A 25,271-nucleotide genomic window follows, 5' to 3' on the forward strand; every position below is an offset into this window, starting at 1 on the left:
CTCTCTTTTTCTCTCTTCTGTCTTTGTTTGTCTCTCGCCCTCCCTCCCCATAGCTGTCTTTTTGCGAATATTTTATAAAAAACACTACAGAGCTGAATTATATTATCTGATTAAAACGTTTAAACAACTTTTTCCTCCTCTTTTCTCTCTCACGGCTCTCCCCCTCTCTCTTACTCCATCTGTCTTCTCATTTAATTTCCATTTCAAATCCTGCCTCTTATTCCAGAGACCCCCTCGACACACTTTTGTATTGCTTTTTTTTTTTTTTAACATTTTTAACAGTTTGCTACCCATATGGGGATGTTTTGTAATATTTATTTCCTATCCTTCAACCTTAACCGTAACCATCCCTTATCTTTAACAAACCTTTATTGTAACCCTAACCCATAATCTCAAAAAAAAGAGGTGCAGCATTTCAGTTTGTGATGATGGAGAGAAAAAATGCAGACAAATCTTTTCTAGTGGATGTAAAACCTTTGCCTGGGTCCAGACCTTTGAATCCGCCCAATCTGCTGAGATTCTGGCTTGGCGTCGTGACATGAAACAGCAGTTTCTCAGTTTAAATAAAAAACAACAAATGAGCAATGTAGTGGGACTGACGATTAACCAATTAGCACCATGGGCAGGCTTAACTCCATTGTCAAGCTGTTGTCAAGCACTGTAAGCGGTGCAGTGGAACCAATGAGGAGTAAAAACAACAGTGGTGAGAGAAAAAAGATCTATAGACGCTGCTATTGAGGCGGTATTCAATCGACACTTCCTCTCAATATCGCCTGCCATTAGGGCCTGAAATTAACACCCGGCAAGCGCCACATGCGGGTAATTTTTGTGTTTTGTGTTAAACTATGCTCAGAGTCTCTGCTGTGTTTTGGTGTCATTGGGGCACACTTCTTTGCTGCTCGGCTCCCTGAAATGTCTCTGTGCTGTCTCTGTCCGACACACACACACACCTGCGCTGGCACAGTGAAACCTGATGGTCTCCAGCGCTACTAGTTTTGCAGCACTCTTTACTGTACGAGACGTCAGCTGATCTACTAAACTAATTTGCTGCTAATTTGCTGCAAGGGCCCCATAGTTTCAACCAAGATGGCAAACTCTTAATTGCCGCTCACATTGTCAACAGCAACACATATATTCTCCACTTCGTCCATTCTTACCTTTCATAATAAAAGTCTTAGACAGACACTGCATCATTGCTTACCAGAGGGAACTCATTTCTATAATTTTGCTTCAGATTTTGTTCTGGCCTCCTCTTTGGGTTTTTATGCAACATAATATATAACTATTTCAATTAAACATACTGAAACAAATGTATGTGAAACACAAAAGGCATTTATCATTTTGGCTGGTAAAAAATATATGCTTGGTGGATTTTTTCCATCAACCAGTCACCTTGAGTTAAAAAAATAATTTTGAACACTGCCTGCCATTGTAGTTTGTGTAACTTCGCTGTGCTACACTCTTAAAACTGCAGCAAAATAGGTTTGCTTGCATGTCTATGCATCTCTGCTTCATTTCAGTGCGTCAGAACATGTAACAGGTAACAGCTAGTGTGGGAAAAATGTTTACATGTAGTGTAAGTGACAACTGTCAGCTGACACGACAAACATTGGTCAAAATGCCATCGTAGGTTTCCTAGCTTACAATTAATTGCCTGCATGGACAGTGATCTCAGCTATATGACAGGGACACCCAGTGTTTGTTTTTTTTTTACCCATACCTCTTACCTTATATAACTGATCCTTTTATTTATATATCCACTTTTATTTCCCCACCTAGTTATAGAGATCATCTAGTCTCTTTTGTAGTTGAACTAACATCATATACTCAATACTCTTTATCATGATGGCCCACCAGCAGATGGAAACATGAAATCCAGTTCTTTTCAGTGTATGTTCATTGTGCAAAAAAGGAAAAAGCATGTTGGCTGATTCCGTTCATGTTAAATCCAATATCAGCCGATGGTGACGATGTGTGGATATTACCGTGCATCCGTGCATATGATTTTATGTAGGATTTATTAGTTACTTTTTTGTATTTTGTATGGTCCATATGGTCATAGTGATGTAAACGTTGCTCTCGCCACTGATATTTAGCGCCGGATCTGACATATCTGCAAGCAACAAGAACTGTTAAGTAGTGTGCAGGTTCCACCTGCTCACACAGCAGGCGTATGTCGACTTGGTGATGGCGCACAGTGGACTTAAAATGACGTTAGATTCATATGGATATATGGGACTCTAGCGAATGGTAAAATCAAATCTCCCACAATAATCAGTTAGAGCGGACGCAATGTCAGACTGGAGATGAAAACAGAGTGTAACAAGCTGACAATTCTAATATCAGGCAAGGTAAACCTGACGCACATGCACACACGCACACACACACACACACACACACACACACACACACACACACACACACACACACACACACACACACACACACAGCGATAGAGCCTAAGGCCATAAAGTAGTAAATTCTGGGTCAAGGTAGCACGGTGACATAGCAGTAGATCAATTTATTGGCAGTTTGCTCAAAACTTGAATGACCTACACACATATGACACAAGTGGTCAAACATCACATACACACACACATACACACTTTTGCAACTGTAAGTGATGTATGTATGTAAATACCTGCTTACTGTAGGTAAATGCGCTCTCAGACACACAATAAATACACACAGCGAAATAGAATAAAGAATCATGGGTTTGAAAGGCTGTGCATAATAGACAGCACGCTGGGGGGAAGATAGATCAGCTGAGCGTCCAACTTTCGTCACAATGAGCGACGAGCCTTTACTCTTCATGTATTTACTGCCATGCTGTAAGTAACCCTCTGACGCTCCGATTGTTACGCCAAGGTGATTGTTGCTCGCTGAAAGCTCAAGGCCCCCGGCGCACAGCACCTGGAGTGAACTCATGTCTCAGATCATCATTTTTGTTAATCTTTATTGCTGTGTTTCTGGATTTACAGCTAGGACCCAATTTTAGCCGCCCAGCTCCAGCAGATTCATTCAGCAATCTGTCTGTTTGATGCGTGGAGGACAGCAACACTTGGTTATCTGCATGGAACAGGCTTTCCACTCCAAGAGACAGTGGCTTTAGAGAGAAAGGGGGTTTTAGATTGGTCTAGCTGCACTGCTAACTCATTTACATAAACACTGGGCATCATTGAAGACATTGATGGACACTTTCTTCTCCAAGTGAAGACTGCATGAAGAGCAAATTTGATTGCACGTCTGTTTTCACACCACAAATATTTATAGCAATACATGCAAAAATAGATTAAATGCATCTAATTTCTTAAATCTGTGAAAAAGCTTTTGTTTGCTAATAAGGGTGTGGAGGTATAATAGACGTGGTCAATTGTGCTACATTCTGGGCACATTTCTACTCAAGACGTGCTCATTAAGAATGTTGATCAGTCTGTTGTTTATATTGCTGCTTAATAACTTCCCCAGACTGCTGCTTGCACATCTACCTCAGTAATTACTCAGGTTCAATTGTCTCACTCTTATAAAATGGGGATATAAACCCTTGACGCCAGATGTCGAGAAAAAAACAGAATGCTAGGTTGAATAACGTGAGTGTAGCGGCATGCAAATCCATTAAGTTGTTCATAAGCATCTCATTAACGCTGTCAGAACTGCTCGCTGGCTCTGTTTTCAGCACATTCATCCTCATGGCCAGTGCTAGACATGGTATTGGAAAGTCAACTAAGTTTTGATTGTTTCAGATGTTTTATTTAATATTATTTAATTGAATTTTAAAATGAAAATACTGACATAATATTTAGAGATTTGTCTCTTTTTCTAAAGATTTTTTTTTAGATAAAAGACCTAAAAGCTTGGACTAAATGTTCTTTTTTTAAAAATTATTTTTCTTAAATATTAGTAGGAGATACCCGATATTGTTGATAACCTTATACCATCTGCTTTGGCCTTGGAATACACAAATTATATTAGTCCCCATCCATCCAATCTCCATCAGGCTCCATCTGGGGTTAATGGCCTATCCTAAAGTAAGAGCATAACCTTCAGCTTGGTAATCAGTACCTTGAATCTAGATTGTCATTATGCTGCTTGTGGTGCTTGTAACATGATCTAAAGCAGCAGGAGACATGCTATAGTTGCAGTTAAGTGTGTTATTAAAGAGCATGCTGCTCAATGTTTGACTCTAGTGTGCATACAAGAGGAAAATGAACGTTTTTGGATGGACAAACTGCAGGACTTTGACGAGGTCACTCCTTTGTTCCAAAGATCCAAATGTTTCCCAGTTCTACGTACATGCTCTCCTACGTTCCTATGTTCTCCAGCTCTAAATAGCACATAATGGGAACCTGAGGATGCCCCTATGCTCTGAATTCAATTAACATGACCAGGTTCAGTTTAGGGGACAATAATCATGACTGAGAATCCTGAAATTGCACTGATTTCGGCCATAATGGTACGTGCTCTACCTGATGAGCTCCCAAGGATTGCTGATTGTTCCAGTGGCCCAAAATTCCAAAGCCTTGTTGGTCCAAAATATACCCTATTGGACCAAAAGGGTAATTTCTTTGACAGCCTGTATTCCAAAAAACAAACACCCATCCTTCTGAAGTCTCGCGTTTTCTGAAAAACACACTCCCTGTTAGATGGTCACCAGAATTTTTTTTTCGCATTGTACACTTTTGTGAACCACAGATGTGTTACATTTGTAAATAAGGCTGTGGCGAATGTGTGGTAAGGCTTAGGCACAAAAAACATTTGATATGGTTAAAATATAATGTTTGACTTAAAACACCAAGGTTTGGTGGCACAAAAGTTGCTGATAAAGCAGGATTGGGCCGATGAGAAACACCAACTATCTCGGGCTCAAATGCCACTGGGAAACTGAAACTGCAGGGAGTGTGTATTTTTGTAGAAACAGCACTTTGGAGCAATAGGCATTTGGGAGAATTGGCTTTTGTTGCAGTGGAACATTTGTGGACTCGAGGGACTTCACAAATTTGGGCTGTCGGAACAGTGGCTTGGCACTGAGTTACTCAGGCATTCCCTTTTTGGACATATTTCAACCTTTACTTTAGATTAATAGGATTTGGTCAACCATTAATTAACCAATTAAAAGAAAGAAAGAAAAAAAGATTAAAAAAGGAGAAAATAATTATTCAACATTTTTAAGAAATCAAAAGGAGTTGACTATTGCCATTTCCAAACAGATTTGGATTAGGAAAGAGGTCTTGGGTCAGGCTATTTTATTTATGAAATATTTCAACTTGAAACCGGTTGAAGTTGACCAGAATACAATAAAAGGGTTAATGTCTATAAGCAGAATATTGAACTTGGGAGCCCGAAATTTGCTTTACGATTCCCATGTGTCATATAAGGTAGAAACGGTTGGATATGGTACTAAAACAGATGGTGAGAGATGGAAATGAACCTAGTGCATCCTTTCCTGTGCTTCAAGCATTGACTTTTCCATATTCATCTAAGACCGCCAGCTTTCCCTGAACAAGTTTTCCTAACGATAAATATGATAATGTTAATAATCCCTTTGTTGTGTGGAAAACAAACATGTACATTGGCAGCGAACAGCTTAAGGGTATAATGGCTCGGTATGTTGACTAAAATGGTATTTGCTAATGCAGATTAGTTCTATATGAACATGATTTTCATGAAACATAGTTGAAATTATTCAGGATTTTGTATATTATGTATAAGAGAGAAGTTGGAAAATATGAAAAAGCATAAGAGAAGAAGAGACAAGAAACATGGCTTAATGAAGTAGTCTACATCATTATTTTTCAACTTGATATTAAGTATCTGAAAAATATGAGTAAATTTCGACTCTTGCAATTTAGCGTTTGCTGCACTCCTCAAGTTGTTTTCTCCTCCTCAGCCTCCTCCCTCTCATTTGCTGCTTTAACTGCTCCTTTTTATTTCATTTTATTACTATTCAAGGTATAAAGTCTCATCAAATTACTGTTCTGTTTGGATGCAATAAAGAGAAAGAATGAATACAGAATTGATGTTGAATACTTATGAGGTAAATGATTGGAGAAGAGAAAAGGAAACTCATAGATGGAGAAAATGAAAATGCCAAAGAGAGGAATAGCACGAGTGTATGCTTTCCATTTTAAACTATCAGCTCCACATTTTCATGAGGTCAGGACAACATTTGACTTTGATACTGGGGACCGCTTTGAAGGAATTTGAAATGTTTTTCTCTCTCACGTAATGTCAGCTCACACGTGCAGCTGAAAGCGTGCCTCCAAGAGAACAAATTAATTTGGTTTCAGTTTATTTATCTCCACAGCTGAGTAGGCATGTAGTGAGAGATTGTGCCACACAAAGCAAGCAAAACATAATACAAGTTCAGTAATTCAATTAACCTCTCCATGCTCAGTGTCTCCTCTCCTTTTCCAAGTATTCTTTTCCTCTTTGGTAATACTGTAATTATCAAACTAAACTGGAGATGAATCACCTGAAAACATTTGCAGTGAGGAAGGGAACACAGAAAGACAAGAGGCGACGGAGCAAAGACATTAGCGAGGGAGGAGAGATTGGAAGTGGAGAAAAGCGTGTCAAAATGTAAAAACAAATTCACAGCAGAGATGGGGAGATTGCGAGAAAGGCACCGAAAAGTATGAAAATATTCCTCCAATAGTTGTTTCAGTAGTTCTTTGAAAGTGCAATATATATTAAAAGTTGAAGCTATTTTTGGCAACTTTTCAAACGGTCAACTTCAGAGCTGCAGTGAGACTGTGAGAAAGGAAACCAGGAGAGGGAAAAAAACAGTAAAAACCACTTTGTCTCCTATAGTCATAAATTACTAACGACTTCATGAATAATTAGAAACAGTGCAAAGTCAGTTTCCTTTGATCAATTGAGAACAATCACATTTAGAGTTACCATTTCACTCCACGGCGTCGTCGAGTGTTGTCCCTTTACATTTCTCTATTTCCCTTTTCTGTTCTCGGTTTCCCTTATTATTTTTCTATTCAATCTGTCAGCTCATTTCAATGGAGTTTAATTTATTCATTTCTAACATACTACCTTGCCGTGAGATACTTTTAACATCCTTTGATATACTTTGTATGTAGAGCAAAAAAGCAGGACAGACGATATTGAAATAATCTGCAGAAAAAAAAACTATAGAAAGCAAGAATATTTATGTTCGAGGCAGCACACCCATTTGAGTTTCGTGAGGGGGAAGCACACCTGTTTGCTCTTATGGTGTCAGCATGTCACTGGTTGTCTGTGTTTTCATAGGTCAAACTGCCAAAGGCCCCAATCTTCTGTGCTTTCCATAGCCTTTTTTCCCCAGAGGACATTTTGACATGTCACTGTAGGAAAAGCACAGGTGTAAATAATAAAATGTATTATGGTTGAAATCCATTTAGACACTTTAGCAGCCTGCTTTCACACTTAACCTGTTTGGTTTCAGGGTTTAACATTAATGGGCAAGTGGGTCAGAACTCTACTTGCCCTGAGTCCATATTTACTCGCCCCTTTTGCAAATAGTTTTATTTATCAGCAATTATCAAAAGACTGTTTTATCAGCCTGGCTCTAAAATTTGTGGCAGACCGTGAAATACATAGTTTTACCCACATCTTCTAACATCCTCCTTCAAAATAAAAGCACCATGGGGGCTGCTTTGATTATTACAATACTTAACAGTATTTTATTTAATTTTATACTTTCCTTTCATTTCATTTTCATTTATCATTTTATTTCGAACATGTAATGCGAAATTACAACAAATTCCAGGAATACAAAAGACAGTGGTGGGTTTTTTTCCCCTCCTTTTGAAATATACATTAATGAAGTTCTCAAAACCAAAACCATATTAAAGTTTTACATATTCGAAAAGGGATGGGAAGTTACTTTATTTAAGATTATAACAGTATTTTCTGAAAGTATACCATAGCTGTAGTTTATGTAACTTTACTTTATGGCAGTAGCTATTTTATTTGTTACTGAAGTTCATTTAATAATTTTGTATTTTAGTAGTTTACAGTAATTTAGAGGAGACTTCAAAATATCAAGATATATGTTTTGTATTGCGGTATAGCCTAAAAATATTGTGATATTATTTTAAAGCCATATCATCTAGCCCTCGATGGCAGATGGCTCACTCCGTAGATATTTCCATCATCAGGTCTGGAAATAATGAACGCGAGTTGAATTGTTTTTACCACATATATATATATATATATATATATATATATATATATATATATATATATATATATATCGGGCAAGTGAGTTGCTAGATTTGCTAAACCCACATGGCCCTTTACTTGCTCAGGAGATGGTCCATACCAAAGGAACCGAACCATGGGTGTTGACACATGCCAAGGACATTGACTGTTGGACACCAAACTAAATTGGCTTTACTTTTTTTAAAAAAACATGGGAAGAGGGCAATGAGCAATGAAAGACAAAACCTGAAAATCTACAAAAAAAAAAAAAAAGTGACCTGAAAATTAGAAAAAAAAGAAAGATTAAAAAAAGGAAATGACTTGGAAGAACTACTCTATAATTCTAATAACAGTTTATTTTGTATTTTTATTTTTTTATTTTGAATGTTATAATGATGATTATGAATATAGTTTTTCCCTAGCTTTTTTCTTTTTTTTCTGTAGAAATTTTTCCTAGCCTTTAAAAAAAAGATTTCCAAATTTACTAATTTCCTGCAATTATGACTAAGTTGCTTTTTGCATTTTTTCTCCCAAGAAATTGTACAAATTTGCTCAGTGTTCAAATGTGTGAATACATGTCAAAGGTTTTTAAAATAACACAAGAAAAAAAATGTCGCTCCAGGTTTCAAAGGGTTAATAAATTCATATCTGAGCATTTGAGTATAAATAGCCCAATGTTTTTATATAAGTTACAGACCAGTAAGAAATCTTTTGACATTTGTCCTACAAGTAAAAAAATGTCTTTTTTTCAAATGACTCTCAGACCTTCATTAGTATTTCTCTGTGTTACAAATTTCCATATACCAACATTATCACCTGGAGTTTCTTTGTTATCCACGACTGAGCTTCACATTATTGTCGAGCCAACAGGTGTGAACCAGAAAAATGTGCCTGTATCCCCAGAAAATCACACTGGGTGCTGCCACTGTGACCACATATTCAGCTCCCTTTTCACCACCACTGAGGCAGCTTAAGGATTTGTCTCGCAGCTTGAGGATTTACGTCCTGATGGCATAATAAAATAAAGATAGCCTTGTTCTTCTGTTTCTGAGCTTTGAGAGAGACCTGCTTATGTTCACAGCTCTTGAATAAGCTAAAGTCATTGGATGATGGATAACATAATGTGGTACTGCTGTTATCCTTTCAGTTGAGATTCAACATTTCTGTCCGTCCCTCCACGGACAGATGTCAAAGGTCAGGGCAAGCTCACCGGCAGCTGGGCGGCAAAGCTTCCCATGCTGTCCAATGTTGACGTATCACTGAGTTGTATCACATTGGATTTCTCATCACGATTCCCCTGCTACATATTGCAAAATGACAGGGATCATTAAATCTACCCTTACCTCCTGCACAGAGCGAATCTGAAGCTTGTTCCCAAAGGAATTCCTATGAAATATGTTCCCTGTTGTCCAGATGTAGTACATTTGTAGCATATGAGTGGATAGAGAAAATATCTGTACGTCCCATTTATCATAGACTCCACTAAAAGCAGAGGCTGTCAAAAGTGTGTGTTTTGTCTCAGTCCTCAAAGTTTATGTAAAAAAAAAAAAAGTTGATGTCATACTGAAGAGCCATTTTGCACAAAAGGATAGGTTGTGTTAAATTTTCTACCTTTAAGCATTGTATTTAACCCTTTGAAAACCTGGAGTGACATCACTTTTCTTGTGTTGCTTTCAAATGTGTTTTACAAATATTTAAGACTTAGACAACTATATTTAAAAGGCAAGGAAAAAATTCCTAAGGAAAAAGGAAAAAAAACTGTCAAAAAAAGGTATGATTACATACATAAAATTATCTTACAAAATTATTGTAAGTTTTAAGCACTTTTCCAGGTTGTTTCCTTGTTTGATTTTCTTTCTTTCTTTTCTTTTTTTTATTTTACTAATTTTCTGGTAATTTTCTTTGGTCATTTCTTTTTTTCATTGCTCATTTCTCTCTCCCATGTTTTTGAGAGAAATCAAGCCAATTTGCTCAGGTTTTAAAGGGTTAAAGGAGCAGTGTGTAAGATTTAGGGGGATTTATTGGCATCTAGTGGTGAGGGCTGCAGATTACAAATAATCCAGCTAAAACTCCTTTCAGTCTGAATTCCTTCAGTGATCATTGCTCAGGAGGTTTTTAGTGGGACACAAAATATCTTCTTTCCAAAACAAATGGATTAGGTGATTTTTTTACCGCCAAAAACACAGAATGAAGCAGTTTAACTTAACAAATCTGAACTTGCTGTATATGATGTTGAAAATTTCAGTTTTTATTACACATTTACTAAAGTCATTTAAACAGAGTTTTGTATTGGAGTTTTTTATATGCTGAATTCTAAATTTTGACAGAAATATTTTCATTTTTATTGTAAATGCATATTGCTTCCTAATATCCGTTATTGGTCTCATTAAGTACAAATTCTTCATATCAGCATCGACCCTAAAAAAAAGAATATCGGTTGACCCCTAGTAAAAACATGGAATAAAGTGGCTTTGCATTAAAAAAAAAAAAAGTGTTTTTTTGACGCTGCTCGTCACAGAGGGGCTGTTAACTACAGTGGCCAATGTGAAAATGCAAATAGCCCTTTCTTAGAGCCAGTATTTAGTTTGTCCATTCTGAGCTACTGTAGAAACATGGCGGACTCTGAGGTCGAGGACCCGCTCCGTCTGTAGATATAAATATCTCATTCTAAGTTAAAGAAAACACAAGGATTCTCATTTTAGGTGATCATACACTAAAGAAAACATAGTTGTTATATTTTATTGCATTTCTGTCACTATATCTCCCTGAATCCTACACATTGGACCTTTAAGTTCAACACTTTATTTTGTGCATCAAGCTTAAAAGGCCCTGAAAACCCACTCGGGTGTTTTCAGTCACTCTGATTAGACTTGATGTAACTCGTCCCTTAATAACAGGAGAGTGAGGGAGATGTTAATCAGTCTGTACACAGACTGGCTGCAGTCACTCCGGATTTAGCTCCCCATTCACTTCTATGAGGAATATGGTGAGTTGTTTCTGCTTGCGGGCGCAAATTGATCCCACCTCTCTCAGTCTGATTGGACCTTTTTCTGTGAAATCTCGAGGCTCTGCAGTGTCATGCTAGTTCAACTAGTATAAGGCTTTGACCTCTAATTTAGGGGATAATAATTGTTTATATCCTTGTTGTTATAGCTGCACAGTGAAATGATACAAGCAAATTATTGTTTAGTTTGCTATAACTATACACAACATAGTAATAATAAGTTGTATCATTTTCAACAGCTGCACTTACTTCAATATATTATGCTTATGGCCATACCGATTCTATTTCCTCTATTTCCTGTCCACTTGTGTTTTGTCTCAGAAGATCAATAATCTTCACCTGGCAAAATCTGATGATGCCATTCAGTTAGTGTGAGTAAAGAAGAGAAGAGTTTTTTGTGTATAATACGCAGTGCATCATTTTTGTTAAAAGATGTATTCAGACTGAGCTTAATTTGCTCAAAAGCCGTGTGTATTGGTATTTGCAGGACAAAAAGATTCGTTTTTCAACTACTGATTGCAGTTAAAGTGTTTGTTACCCCAAGCTTGGCTTTAAATTGACAATAAACTAATTGAAGCCTTTTGAGCCTTGATTAGTATTTTGCAAGCTCCATAGTTCTACTGACTTGACCTTTTTTTTTTCATAAAGGGACAGAATAAATACATATTTTTCCTCTCACCTTTGGGGGGGGGGGCAGGATATGCACTACATTAATTTTTGTTGTTGTCGGCATACAGTAGCTGTGTCGTCTCCGATGGCCACTGTAACGCAATAACTGACAGAAGTGATGAACACCGATGAGGTTAATTGATAAAGAAAAGCTTCCCTGTGGTGAAATGACACAGAGCAGCATCACTCACCTGTCAGCTGTGCCCTGTAATTACCTGTTGGTATATATGCAGGGAATGAGTAATATACAGTACTCTACTGTGTGAGGATTTTATATTAGAGCAGATTTCTCTTTTAATGTCCCCATATACGCTGTAAATGGCACTGGGTGTTTTAACTGTCCCCAACCTCAACCTCCCAGCCAGTTTGAGGCTCCTGCTGGACAAAAACTCAGGACCTGTGATCAGTAACGACACACTTTATGCAATGCACTGGCCATCACACACACAAAGACGTACACACACACACACACACACACACACACACACACAAAGACACTCTCTTCTATCCTCCATATTACCATATTACTTCAGACTGTGTGTGTGTGTGTGTGTGTGTGTGTGTGTGTGTTGGGGGGGGGGGGTTACAGGGAGACAGAGAGTTGTGCAGGAGCAGTTAATTTGGCGTATTGAAAGAATGTGTGTATAAAACATCTCGATACCTTGGACAGGGTGATGCAGTTAGATACAAATTATAGTTATGGCTGTGTGTGTGTGTGTGTGTGTGTGCGTGTGTGTGTGTCTGTGTGTGTCTGTAACAGTCAGTTATAGACAGTATTTATAGTTATGGGACGAGGTGAACAGAGGACACAAAGCACACGCACAAAAACACACAAACAAAGTTAACTATACATGAAACTATCCTCACACACTCTCTCTCTCTTGCTTGCGCACGTATACACACACACACACACACACACATAAATACACACACAGCAGAATATTTTACTGATGACAGTAAGCTATCTATTGTTGCAGTGGCGTGCTGATCAATACTGTCTCTATTGGACACATACATCATTGGCAATGAGCTGGACTGTCTGTGTGTTTTTCTGTGTGTGTGTGCGTGCGTGTGTTTGTGTGTGCGTGTGTGTGTGTGTGTTTGAGACTGTGTGTGCATGTGTCGTTATAATGGAGGCATAGATCAATGACAAAAGGCAGTGTGCATCTGGGTGTTTGTGAGAGGCAATGTTCGAGCAATCCAGTGAATGTTTGTTCAGTTTGTGTATTACAGAGCTCATTATTTAGTTTAGGGTTTTTTTTGTTGTTTGTAATTAGGGCTGCAACTAATGTGTTATTTCATTGAATAATCAGCTTTTCAATTCACTTGCTTATCCCATTCATTATTTAATCTATAAATGTCAGGAAATGGTTTTGTAGATCACAAGTTCAAAGAGCCCAATATATGATGCCTTAAAATTTCTCCTCATTTCAATGGAATGGAATAATAATGGACAAATAAAACTTGTAAATATTATGCCATTAAAGAAATTGGAACAAGTGAATTTTTGACATTTTTTGTGGTACAACTAATTGATCAATTGTTTCAGCTCTTAAAATACAGGAATAAATTAGTATTTAATTAAGTATTATGTAAAAATATAACAATGTATAAAAGAATTTAATGAAAACAAATGAAAATTGAATAAAATAAATAATTAATGCAAAACATAGGGTGAAGATCACACTAAAAAGTGCAATTTTCTATACATAGTTCCACCATTTATTTAGTTTAACATTAATTTGAAAACTAATTGATCTGCTGTATCATAGTTTGCAATTTTTCTTACCTTTTTCTCTCAGTTTATGTTATATTAACTGTATTCTGAGCATCCTCTTGTGGCATAAAACACAACACAGTTTTGGTGGGTAGAAGCTGTGTGTCAAATCTTGGGTAGGGAGTTTAATTTTGGCATCGTTGGGCACAATTCCATTTAAAAATTCTGAATGTATTGTTTTATAAGAGAAGACTAAACTTTTGCACCTGCTCTTGGATTTGTTTTCAGGCTTAAGAAAATCTGGACAGTGATGGGAGACTTTGGCCAATCACAGGCCAACTTCAGAGGGAACAGCTCTCAATCTTGTCAATTGCTGCTTGTGACTGGTCGGATCTGTCGGTTCAGATCACCAAACTTTTTATTTGTGATTAATCTATGTATTCTTTATAAGCACAGGTGGAACTCTGTTTGTTTTTTTCTCAGCAGCAGTTTGATAAGTTTGAGTTGTGATGTGGAGAACTGATAAGTTGATCATTTTGTGGTAGGAATTACGGTTAATCAGATTGGTTTAATTGGTAAAATTAGAGGAGCAGCTGATGCAGAGGTGAGTGAAAGCAAGCTTTTAGACCCAGTGCTGGACCACCGAGCATGCGTTTTTCATGGAAGGTAGCCGGACAACTGCGTGACAACACAAAAATATATTTTTGTACTGCGTTCTATGACTTCATGTACCACCTCTCACTTTATTTATGATTTGCTGCCTCTTCTGTACCCAGAGTAAGCCAAGTGCTCTGAAACTATGGTGTGCTAGATGATTGAACTGCATACCTCCTAATGAATGGGACATTATTTGTTTTTTTCTGTTTCACAGAAAGCTGGATAAAGAATAATCACCATAATTTGTTTGTGTGCATTTTTGTAGCTGATATGAGTTTGAATGTTTGTTTTATGTGAATGCACATGAACTGTTTTTCATAAATTATTAAGCCAGAAAACACTGACTTGTCTTTTATATTTGTCCATGCAGGTTTAGCAGTCATACCAGATAGAACTCATATTATTTTATTATATATATTTTTTCCATTTAGAGTTATTGGCACTTCGCTTCCACTGTCATGCAGCTTGACTACCGAGGAGCGCAGCAGTAGAATAAGCTTCAATTCCTAAATCATCATTAGCAACAACCAGCAGGCCACGACTCAGATCCCTGAAAATCCTCTTCTGACCCTCAAATGGTCATCGGAGAGATGAGCTGGGAATAAAAAAAAAAACAGAATAAGCAGAGAGATGGAGGGCACTTTCACCTCTGAGAGTTATTTGTCTCAGAAACAACAGGCCCATTTGTTCTTTTTACTATTTGCTGAACCATTTCGCCAAGCAAGACGAACAACAACAATGAATAGCGCCATTCTTCACAGATGCAAAAGCAGATAAATAAAATATACGGTAATGCAATGCCTTACAAGACACCCCGGCTTGGAAAGTGGGCAGGCAGCCAGACAGTTGCCGCTCCTGGAGCGGTGGAGGGGAGAGAGTGAGAAATGCTCCAATATCCCTCAATGGTTTTATTCAAAGGTTCCCATCCAGTGTGGTGTTGCCATGTAGCAGTATTTACTTTTTCTTTGTGATCACACACAGACCATTTTAAAGATATATTTAAGAAGCTGGATGTCCCTGTTGTCCCATCATGCACCATGGTTGACTTTGAAAACCTCTTTCACTGCTGTTTATGGCTCCCTTTCCTCCAACAACACACCTACAACAACAAAGAGTTTCACCACAAGAGCACTATCACATCTGAAACTACTGAAACTACCAGAGATAACTTTAAGAGTTTACATCCATACACATGCACGAATAAATGTGAAATTTACAAAAAAAAATAGTAATTTGCTTATAGATTGCCATTTTCTTTACTCTGACACCTTATATGCGCCTTGTTGTATTCTTATCCTAAACCTCTCTTACCGTCGCTCCCCCAGCCGGCACTGATTCACCAAAAATACAACATATGAGATGAATGTAACTAAAACACAGCCACAAATCTTGAATCCATGTCACTCATAACTGGACTAAATTGACATTTCTAGCTCAGTTTTTGAGCCATTTGAATAATTTTTTCAACTATAACTGAAAATGTAAGACATCCTCAAGCATACAGTCATAAATGTGCATCCAAAATATTAGGCTGATTGGTCCAGTAGTTTGTAATATTTGGTGCGAACAGACAGAAACACACTTTCTCTCTCTCTTTCTCTCCCTCTCTCTCACTCACACACACTCACACTCACACACACACACACAGACACACAGACACATGCACTCACCCACTCGCGCTCACATACCATTTCCAAATGCGTGATCCCCTCCAGGCTTATGTCTTGAGGAGATAAATATAACCCAAGAGTAAAAATGAGAATTTTATTTGAATGTGAATGTTAAGAACACATCACAAAATATTAACAAAGCTGTTATACTCCAAAAAAAAAGTGTTTAAAAGGCAAAGTGGTCCATGATAAGAGGTTGTCAAGGAGACATCAAAGTCTCTAATTGTAACTTAGTGTAAGTAAGGCATTATGATTTTAATCCAAACAAGTGTTTTTCTTGTTCTTGCAGAGAAAGGCAGGTGATCTGTGCATGACTCATACAACAGGCACAGACAACTTCTGAATGTTTTTCGTACCTAAGACAAAATCCCAAATCTAAAATATATATATATTTTTTTCTTGCATGGGTGTATTGTCCGCAGTGTGTACTGAATGATTCAGCTGACCCTGGCACCCTTCACACCACGTTCTGCAATATTAAAACACGTTCATGTCAAAGGGAAACTGTTTGTTTTTTTACTGCAAATCTTTGAAAAATAAATGACGCTTTGGACTGCAAGTGGTAAACAGTGTCAAGCTGTAAAATGGAAAAAAAAAAAAAGGCAGAGGTGGAGTTGGGTTTTCTGCTGGAATGTGGATTACATGAGTAATATTTCCAAATCTATCTGTCTCGCATAACAACCATATATGTATCCGGTCCCCTCGCCTCTGCAACAGGAATAATAAATTCAATATTCCAGCCAGACGCACAAACCTGCCATTATTCACTATACCTGCCTCTGTCTGTGTGTGTGTGCACTTGAGATAGAAATTGAGCTGCGTTGTGAGAGAATAGGTGTGTGTTTGTATGTAGGTTAGTGCATACAGTATGTGTGTGTGCTGCTCACTTACTGCTGTTTCTGATTGTAGGGCCCTTGCTGTATTTGAACCACATGTGTTACACGCCTGCTGTTCTAGTTTTACATTAATAAAATGTGTGTCTGTGTGTGAGCGCACAATCCTGCTCCTGCTATGGAGTGTTATAGTAATAAAATCATCACACAACCTCATTGTTTCTGACATCTAACCAGAAATGCTGGAAAAGGAGAGGCGAGGCGAGGGAGGAGAAAACATCCTGAGGGAAACATTCTCCTGTGGTTAAGGGTTTCAAGTCATAGCGATTATTCTGGATGTGATGGCAGGTTTATTTTCATACTAATTTCCAAGCATCACCGTGTGAATCAGATAGCTCTGTTTGCAGACGATACGCAGGCATCTTGCCTCCAGCAGGGATGGGAGGTTGGAAAATGGGCCAGTATATTCTTCTGTCATGAGATGATTTGTAGCGGTTAAACCTCTGAATTTATTGTGGACGGTACAAAAGTGCTTATATATAGACAGTAGAAGTGGACACAGAGGAGGAGCTATCAGATTTCATCTCCTACAGGGGAGCAGTAAATTAATGACAGACCTAGTTGGCCAAAAAGTCACAGTTTTCCAAATATCAATCAAGAATTTGAATAACAGTCTGCCTGACACTGAGGTAATTGGAAAAAAACCCATGCTAAGACTATTTACAGTAAAGAATCTAGTCATTTATTTTGCATCTGGGCAAACTTTCATGGTTCATGCAATTTTTCCTATTTTTTGTAGCCTATTGGCAAAGTATATTTTAGAATATATTTTTTCAAATTAAACAAAAGACAAAGTAACAATCGAAAATAATGTGCTGGCAAAAAAAACAAGTTCACGTTAATATCTATTTATGTCAACTTCATGTAACATTGATGTTGTCATATTCAGTCACAAATTGCATATTTTAATCATACTGTGCAGCCCTAATGTGAGATTTGGATTTTTTTTTCAGATTTTATACATTTTTTTATACTGGTCATTAAAAAAAAAGAAAAAAAAAACGAAGTAGGGTTGTGCTTCTGATGAAAATGAGTTGATTGTTTGTTTTTGAGTCAGTCTACATATTTTAAAAGCATGATTTTAAATGATCAGGAACATTTCCCCTCTCTGAACATTATTTTCTATAAAAGCACAGCGCAGTATCAGAGTAGGAAGCTGAAAGTGAATTTTAATGGTAGCTGGCTAAAATATAAGTCATAACAGTCAGATGTCCGTGTCATTCCTTCAGTTAGAGTAGCGACTTTTAAGACTGTCTTTCTGACAGTTAATAATCATAAAAAAAGAAATTCACTTCAAAAACGGTGCATGAATTTCTCCACCCTTAGTTGGATAGTCCATAATGCATTGCAGCTCCAAGACACGTTGCATATTGACCAAAGAGTGTGACTCACTTTTTCTTGATAGGAACAAATCTCGCTCTCCTGCCTTCACCGCTGCTCTCTCCACCTACACACAGCCAACTGAAAGCAACAAGTTCATTTCTGATCTTAGGGGACTGGTTAAAGTAATTCTGGGAAATGCAGGAAGGCATTAAGTAGACGACAGGTTGAGAGGGAATGGGTACACCGAAGGAGTAAATTGCAACACTTAATCACAAAATAACTGCTGGAATGCACTGAGCATCGCAGATTGATGGGATCTAAGCGCCAAAGAGCACCGGAGGGTGGAATTTTCCTTTAATTGTACAGTCGACATCCACTGACTCACAGCTCTGACATGGTGACAGTGGGTAATACAAGGGGACTGCTGTCCAGTTGTGTGTGTTATGTATCTGTGTGTGGGAGGGCAGCAGTAGTGGTGGTGGTGAAGGCAGCACAGACTGGAAACAAACTGTACCTCTGAAAAATCAACAAGCTGTGACCAAGTTGCAGCAGTAGAGTTGCGGTGGTAATATTAACTATGCCGGAGCTCAAACAGAACTGAAATGAATTATTTCCATTTTAGCTTCACAAATCTTTCATGTGAACCAGCAGAAAAGTTTGGAGAGCTACCCTCCGTGTATAATCTATTACAGATTACTGATTGCCTGCTTGAAACGGTAATCAGTCACAAGATGCAGAGGGAAACATTGAATTTATTTTCCATTACAACCTTGTGTTTATGCCTCCACAACTTATAACATCCCTCAGAGTTGGCAATTATTCCAATCTATACACTTGAGTTCAAAAACATCTTACAGGCAAAGAATATATGCTTTTACTGTGTCTCATATTGCGTTGATGCTACATTAACCCTTTTAAACCTGGATTGACATTAGTTTTCTTGCACCTTTCTCACCTTTTGAAACATTGACAAGATTTCTGTGATTTCTTTCAAACTATGTGGAAAAAAAGGTAATAAGCAACTTTGCATGAAATGTTTCAAATTGCAAAAAAGAAGACAAGAAAATTACCTTTAAAAAGAGAAAGAGAACCATTGGAAAATTTTCTAATAATTAAGGAAAAATACAAAAAAACAACAACCTATATTTAAAATTATAATTATTAAAAACTATTTTTTTTAGCACTTTTTCAGGTCATTTCCTATATTGGCTCTTTTACTTTTTTCAAAATTTTAATTAAAAAAAAAAAAGTTATTTATTGTGGGTAATTTTCTTTTAATGTTTTACTAATTTCCTGATCATTTCTTGGTCAGTTTTTTTTTTAAGTTTTTCATTGCCTGCTTTTCATGTTTTTGAGAGAAATCAAGCCAATTTCATTTTTCAAGGGGTTTAACATTATTTCAGCACTGCTTGTTTGCTGTTTTCTGGTCACTTTTGGCTTATTGGTGCACAAATACCTTTATGGAAGTAGTTTAAATAGCATTGCCTTTAAAAAATGCAAGGAGCTGCATTGGTGTGAGCCTGTTGTCGTATGGGTACTGCACTCGTGAGGAGATGTTCAATTTAAATAAAGGACTGTTCTTAATTTATCAGAGGAGGGGGTGGCTGGGGTGTGACTTTATTTTTATGCATCCATGCTGGTAATAGCTGAGGCCTGAGACATTATGTTCTCTGGTTGCCCCGTCCGTCTGTCTGTCCATTTCTTTTGAATATGATATCTCAAGAACGCCTTTTGGGATTTTTGTCACATTTGGCACAAATGTATTCTTGGACCCAACGGTTAACTGATTACAAGTTTACGGTGACCTGTTTTTGGTTGTAATGCAAAATTTCACACAAATGTCTAAATGTCTAAAAGGATAACAAGACTATAAAGATTAAGTGATGGCAATTTATATCCAAAAGGTCAAAGGTCAACTTTAGTATGACATAACATCGTTCTACAATAACAATTTTCTGGCAATTACTAAACATCACAACTCACAAAAAGAAAGATACTGACCTGGTGGCACTAATTTTGGGTGCCCACCTTGAAACTGTGCTGGTTGTACAGATCATCTGTGCTGCTGGGAGAAAGATTTTTGTCAAGCTTTCATATTGTTACAGACTCTGGAAGTACACTGTAAGTGCAACTTGACTGGTGCATGGAGGCATACAACCACAAGGTGGTAAATCTTTTTTTAAATTTTTTTTTATAAATCTTGACCCTCTTAAAGCTACAAATATTTTACCTTGAACCTGCGAGAAAATGCATGACCCTCCCTAAAACCATAAATAGGCCTTTGCCATATTTTTTTTCATATTCACACCAGATGTAGTTATTGAGGCCAGTGCAACAAGCATGGGAGTGAGAGTTATCACCAAAACAAAAATTTTATTTCTTAAGCAAAATGCAAATCATCCTGACAAATCATCATCACACAAGCACTTCAGCAGAATATGGGTGCATGAGAAGCCACCTGTCCCACCACACAATACCAACAGAATTTAATAAGCCTACAAATCACACACAAAATTTGCATAATGACCTTTTTCCCTGATAAACTGTACACAACAGTGGTGGCAGCAGCTGGCCAGAGCAATTTTTCTAATTTGGCATGGCACATATTATATGCTAAAAGCGTATCCTTTGATGTTTGAAAGTTGGAAGTGAAAAGTTAAAAATGAAATTCTGGAGTTGAAAAAAGTCCGTGTTTGTCATTCTTGTCATGCATGCAGGAGAGCAGTATTTGCACAGGATTTCACAGGATCTGATTAGTGCAATTGTTTATTTTTTGGTAAAATTTTAAATAATATTAGCAGAAAAAATGGATTTAATTAAATATCAGGGGTTACCATGGTAAAGAAAACCTGGAAAAGTTATGGAATTTCACATTCAGATTCTCTAGGCCTAGAAAAGTCATTGGAATTCATCAAAATTATTGAAAGTTGTGGAAAAGTTTTAGAATTTTGATGTGTATTATGATTTTTACAATAATCTTCTGCGGATAACCTGAAGTAACATAACAGTAAAGTAATTTGCTATAGCTGTCAACATAACATTGCACTAATATGCATTAATGCACAATGTTTTGTTTACCATCACATACGTTTTGTTGGAATCTCCTGGGGTTCTTCTCGACTTTCGTGTATGCCAGTAAGCTAAAATTATGTTTGAACCTAGACTTTTAATGCAATATGTTTAAAAAAACAAAAAAGCAAAACTTGAAATTATGTCCCTGAATGTCCTTATTTTAAGCTTAGTTTTCATTTTGTGTCCTGAAAGGAGTGCTCGCTGTGCATGATGTGTTTGAGGACCGCTGTAAATTTAAAAATCTCATGATAATTTCTGTTTTCACAGTGTCTGGCCATGATAAATTGTGTGATTTTGGTGAGCATGCCTTTCAGTCCACTTACCTGCCTCGTTTTAACCATTTCATAACAGATGGATACGTTTGAAGCTTATCAGACCTTAAGAGCAGTTTGTAATACTACAAACAGAGCTCTTAAACACCCTCCTCTCATTTTCACTCACTCTTTGCCAGCTTTGGCTGTAAGGCGATGTAGCAAAAAAAAAAAAAAAACAAAAAAAAGAGCCATCAGGTGTCATCAGTGTCTCTTCAACACAAAATTATGTATTATCTTCATATTAGAGGTATTTTACAGGATATTACAGTGTTTCCTCTCTGTTTCAATTAGCACTCAGTCAGTGCGTGTTATTGAAAATATTACTCCTGATACCTGCAGGGCTGCAGAGATGACGGTATTCTTATTAAGAGGAAATGCAATTTTCTTTTTTTTCTAGCCCTGTGTATGAGAGCAGGAATACAAGCTGGGGTATTTTCTGAGCAGTAATTTATCAAGCTTTTATTGAATACCTGATAGCTTCCTTTCTGGATTCCTGCATATAAAGACTTATTTACTGCTGCGTTTTTGTTATATAGGGATATAGAGATGTTATATATATATATATATATATATATATATATATATATATATATATATATATATATATATATATATATATATATATATATATATATATATATATATATATTGAAAGCATTGGCCAAAAATGTTTATACATTTCATTACTGTAAACCTTTATTATCCTCGACAAAAGCAGTTATTACTACAAAGCTGAGTGTCTGCAGAGCGACTAATGGCTTATCCATGTGAGTGTGTGTGTACAGTATGTGTGCATAAGCGTGTGTGTGTGCGTTCTACATGAGTAATATTGTAGTATAGATGAATTATTGGCAGCCATCCATGACTATACACTGCTGTGCCTCAAGGGTCTTTACTCTGTGTGTGTGTGTGTGTGTGTGTGTGTGTGTGTGTGTATAAACCCATAGCTTTTATATACTGGCTGGCAGACAAAAACAACAACCCTGAAGGTAAAGGAGACAAATCTAATCACACAACACAAGGGGAAAGCAATCAGACATGTGTGCTCACACACACACACACACACACACACACACACACACACACACACACACACACACACACACACACACACACACACACAGAGAGCACACAGGCACTCTTTCTTCTTTCCCGTCCCCGTCTTTTACACATACATGCATACTCACAGACCTGGATATATGACAACTGTGGAAAGTCTGGGAACTGGCTACCTTTTCAAGAAAGTGTCTGTTCAGTGGACCGTTAACATAGTTCAGCAGGGTTTGGCCACAGCTCCTGTCCCTTTCCTTTGCAAAATGCACCAAGATAAATAAATACGCCTATGTATTTCAAAGTCATGTATTAAAATGTAATTTATAGTTCAGGCCAACATGTCTTGGTTAAATATAATGAAAAACAACATGTTCATAATACACCCTGACTCCAGTCAGTGAACTTAGTTCCACAGCGGAGAAAAGAAATCTTGTGAGTGTGACAATAATCTTTTAGAATAGATGTTCATGCATCTTAGAAACTGGCTGCACAATAGTGAAATGATTTAATTTTGGATTCTCTGAGACATGAAACGAGCTCTGTATAACAAAACTGCCACATTTCACATAAAAGAAGAGCCACAACAAATAAACAGATACACAAATGAAGACAAATGCAAAAACCTCAAGAGAAAAGAGAGAAAAACAGTGCAAGGCTGTGCATCACAACATGTGGATTGATTTAAGAAATCAATAAATCGAAGCTGAACTAGCTGATGTGTCAGATGCTGTATGTTAAGCTGCATAGTTTTACAATTTTTAAATATGTATAAGTGGGATGAATAAAATGTTAATTCTGACCAGCCGGAAGATTAAAGTACAAAATGTTTTCTATCTTTCTCAATTTTTCTTTCTCTTTGATCACAGATTTTTTTTATCATTACAAGCCACAGATGAAAACCAGCTCGCGCAAATATGTTGATAAGCACAACATGACGTCCTGCACATTTTCTCATACAGTCACGCAATCAGAAAAAAAAAACGAAACACACACACACACACACACACACACACACACACACACACACACACACACACACATGCACAGCTGTACCAAAGGTAACAGACATAAATTTGTCTACTAATAACAGCATTTGGGTTAAGAGAAGACACAGAGAAAAATACAGTATAGTAAGACTATATGATATCATAAATATTACACATCAAGCAAAGTGATGATAATGATACAGGGGACAAAAAAGGAAAAAAAAGAGCGAGTGGATGAGAATGAAAACAAGACAAAGGGCAACATGGTGCAGATGATACTGGAGGAGACATAATTACCTAAAAATAATAATGAAATTACAATGATGGGTCAAATAGATAAAAGAGAGGGTTAAAGTGCAGATGAGGAGAAGTGCTGCGGGTGAGAGGAATACAGAGAAAGTCGAAGAAAAAGAAAGAGAGAGAGAGAGAATCATAGTTTCCATTTTCCAGTGCGTCACACGAAAACAGTCTATTCATTAGAGCATCAAAACTAACACGCGATGTTATGACCACTTCAAAGAGTGGGATGAATATAAACAGAAATATACAGAGAGGAGGAGGAGGGAATAACAAAGATGGTCTCTGTCTCTGTTGCCAACTCAAAGCAGTAGCGTGTATGTACAGTATTTATGTATGGCTGTGCTTATGTGTAGGTTTGTATACATAGAGTTGGCGAGGACATATTTAGGGTTGAGGAGGCCACTGAAGCTGCTCTGTCAATCTACATAACGTATAACCATAATAATATAATAATATGAATGGTGTATTCAGTCTTTATTCAGTAAAAAATGAAATACTGTATGATATTATTTGTTTCTGTATTCAAGAAGAGTGTAGCCTGTTATGGAAAAGTAGACGACCATTGGTTAATCAAAAGTCACCATCCTTACTGTTGCTAGCTCAGACAAGCTTAAGAAAGAGAAATAAGATTTTGATGGTACCATTTAGCTGGATGCCACTGAACATCAGGCAGATAGCTGCAGGAAGCTAAAAAGCAAAGACTACAGTTTGAAGGGTTTCCCCCACATTCATTTATTTTTGCAGGCCACCGCAACTAATTCAACTGCCACCATAAATAGGGCTGTTTGAATATATATAGTGTGGTGTTGTTAATTGCACAGCAGAGCATACTTTTGTCACAACAAGAGCAGCACAACACCAGGCACAATGAAAGTGACTCAACTGTTCATTGTTCTGGGTCTAAAAGAGTGCATTCACTGCACTCTAACTTTTTTCTCATCCATCGATCTGGTCACCCAGATCAACTGATCAGTCATCAACACTGTGATTCGAACTGCTGCTGAGGGGTAAAAATAATTCAGGATGAGTTTTATCTGCCCTGCGTTCACAGACCTGCAAGGAAGTCCAAATTTAGAGAGGAATGATTTTTAAAAAATGACAGACAAGATTAAAAAAAAAAACCCAAAAACCTGAACTGGGGGATTGTGGTACATGACAGTCACTCTCACGCTTGAAGAGAGAATTACAGTGAGTAGAAATAAGTTTTAGCACAAAAATATAAAATAGAAATACAGTAATAGTAAACAAATAAAATATAATAAAATAAAAAATATATGTAAAGAATAAATGAAAATATAAATGCCAAGAAATATAGTAATAAACAATTAGCACTAGTATGTAAATACTTAAATTATATTATGAATAATGTGCTGAGTGTGTAAAATATAACACTGTGCCATATGCTACAATGCAAGTGTAA

The 25,271-nt window shown here is 37.1% G+C and overlaps 1 long non-coding RNA gene across 1 annotated transcript in view; it reads left to right on the forward strand.

The window, feature by feature from the left end:
- Positions 1–14,467, forward strand: part of LOC148186602 (uncharacterized) — a 61,440-nt gene extending 46,973 nt beyond the window's left edge. Inside the window, exon 3 of the long non-coding RNA XR_015779446.1 lies at positions 13,872–14,467. This is a non-coding gene — a long non-coding RNA (uncharacterized LOC148186602). The remainder of the gene's footprint in view (positions 1–13,871) is intronic.
- Positions 14,468–25,271: the final 10,804 nt, after the last annotated feature.

The sequence above is a fragment of the Plectropomus leopardus genome, chromosome 17 (assembly GCF_026936395.1).
Source record: "Plectropomus leopardus strain MGB_pleo_1.0 chromosome 17, ASM2693639v1, whole genome shotgun sequence".
NCBI classification, from domain to species: Eukaryota; Metazoa; Chordata; class Actinopteri; order Perciformes; family Serranidae; genus Plectropomus; species Plectropomus leopardus.